The sequence below is a fragment of the Coregonus lavaretus genome, assembly GCF_964263955.1.
Source record: "Coregonus lavaretus genome assembly, chromosome: 19".
Taxonomy (NCBI): Eukaryota; Metazoa; Chordata; class Actinopteri; order Salmoniformes; family Salmonidae; genus Coregonus; species Coregonus lavaretus.
The window spans coordinates 38,358,295-38,360,754 of NC_140006.1; positions in this window are offsets into that span (position 1 = coordinate 38,358,295).

Below are 2,460 nucleotides of genomic sequence, written 5' to 3' on the forward strand. Positions count from 1 at the left end.
CTTTGTCTCTCTCTCCGTCTCTCTCTCCATCTCTCTCTCCGTCTCTCTCTCCGTCTCTCTCTCTCCGTCTCTCTCTCCGTCTCTCTCTCTCTGTCTCTACGTCTCTCTCAGTCTCTCTCTCCATCTCTCTCTTTGTCTCTACGTCTCTCTCTCAGTCTCTCTCTCCGTCTCTCTCTCTCTACGTCTCTCTCTCTCCGTCTCTCCGTCTCTCTGTCTCTTTGTCTCTCTCTCCGTCTCTTTGTCTCTCTCTCTCTCTGTCTCTACGTCTCTCTCTCAGTCTCTCTCTATCCGTCTCTCTCTCTCTGTCTCTCCGTCTCTCTCTCCGTCACTCTCTCTATCTCCCTCTCCGTCTCCGTCTCCCTCTCCGTCACTCTCTCCGTCTCTCTCTCCGTCTCCCTCTCCATCTCCCTCTCCGTCTCTCTGTCTCTTTGTCTCTCTCTCTTTGTCTCTCTCTCTGTCTCTCTCTGTCTCTGTCTCTCTGTCTCTATGTCTCTCTCTGTCTCTCTCTCTCTGTCTCTCCGTCTCTCTGTCTCTTTGTCTCTCTCTCTGTCTCTTTGTCTCTCGCTCCGTCTCTATCTCTCTGTCTCTCCGTCTCCGTCTCTCTCTCTGTCTCTACGTCTCTCTCTCGCTGTCTCTACGTCTCTCTCTCTCTGTCTCTCCGTCTCTCTCTCTTTCTCTCCATCTCTCTCTCCCAGTGTCTCTCTCGGTCTCTCTCTCTGTCTCTCTCGCCATCTCTCTCTCCGTCTCTCTCTCCGTCTCTTTGTCTCTCTCTCCGTCTCTTTGTCTCTCTCTCTGTCTCTCTCTCTCTGTCTCTATGTCTCTCTCTATCCATCTCTCTCTCTGTCTCTCCGTCTCTCTCTCCGTCTCTCTCTCTGTCTTTCCGTCTCTGTCTCCGTCACTCTCTCCGTCTCTCTCTCCATCTCCCTCTCTGTCTCTCTGTCTCTTTGTCTCTCTCTCTGTCTCTTTGTCTCTCTCTCGTCTCTCTCTCTGTCTCTCTCTCTCTGTCTCTACGTCTCTCTCTCAGTCTCTCTCTCTCTGTCTCTCCGTCTCTCTGTCTCTTTGTCTCTCGCTCTGTCTCTCTCTCTCTGTCTCTCCGTCTCTCTCTCCATCTCTCTCTCTGTCTCTACGTCTATCTCTGTCTCTCTCTGTCTGTCTACGTCTCTCTCTCTCAGTCTCTCTCTCCGTCTCTCTCTCCGTCTCTCTCTCAGTCTCTCTCTCTGTCTCTCTCTCCGTCTCTCTCTCTGTCTCTCCGTCTCTCTCTCCGTCCCTCTCTCTGTCTCTACGTCTCTCTCTCAGTCTCCCTCTCCGTCTCTTTGTCTCTCTCTCCGTCTCTCTCTCCGTCTCCCCGTCTCTCTCTCCGTCTCTCTGTCTCTGTCTCTATGTCTCTCTCTCTGTCTCTTTGTCTCTCTCTCTGTCGCTCTCTCTCTGTCTCTACGTCTCTCTCTCAGTCTCCCTCTCCGTCTCTTTGTCTCTTTGTCTCTCTCTCAGTCTCTCTCTCCGTCTCCCTGTCTCTCTCTCCGTCTCTGTCTCTGTCTCTATGTCTCTCTCTCTGTCTCTTTGTCTCTCTCTCCGTCTCTCTCTCTCTGTCTCTACGTCTCTCTCTCAGTCTCTCTCTCCATCTCTCTCTCTCTGTCTCTCCGTCTCTCACGCCGTCTCTCTCTCTGTCTCTCCGTCTCTCACTCTGTCTCTCTCTCTGTCTCTCCGTCTCTCTCTCCGTCCCTCTCTCTGTCTCTACGTCTCTCTCTCAGTCTCCCTCTCCGTCTCTTTGTCTCTACGTCTCTCTCTCAGTCTCCCTCTCCGTCTCTTTGTCTCTACGTCTCTCTCTCAGTCTCCCTCTCCGTCTCTTTGTCTCTTTGTCTCTCTCTCCGTCGCTCTCTCCGTCTCTTTGTCTCTCCCTCTCTGTCTCTGTCTCTACGTCTCTCTCCGTCTCTTTCTCTGTCTCTCCGTCTCTCCGTCTCTCCGTCTCTCCGTCTCTCCGTCTCTCCCTCTCTCTGTCTCTCCGTCTCTCTCTCTCCGTCTCTCCGTCTCTCTCTCTCCGTCTCTCCGTCTCTCCGTCTCTCCGTCTCTCTCTCCGTCTCTCTCTCCGTCTCTCTCTCCGTCTCTCTCTCTCTCTCTCTCTCTCTCTCTCTCTCTCTCTCTCTCCGTCTCTCCGTCTCTCTCTCTCTCTCTCTCTCTCTCTCTCTCTCTCTCTCTCTCTCTCTCTCTCCGTCTCTCTCTCTCTGTCTCTGTCTCTCCGTCTCTCTCTCCGTCTCTCTCTCCGTCTCTCTCTCTCTCTTTCATCTCTCTCTCTCTCTCTCTCTCTCTCTCTCTCCTCTCCGTCTCTCCGTCTCTCCGTCTCTCCTCTCTCTGTCTCTCCGTCTCTCTCTCTCCGTCTCTCTCATCTCCGTCTCTCCGTCTCTCTCTCCGTCTCTCTCTCCGTCTCTCTCTCCGTCTCTCTCTCTCTCTCTCTCTCTCTCTCTC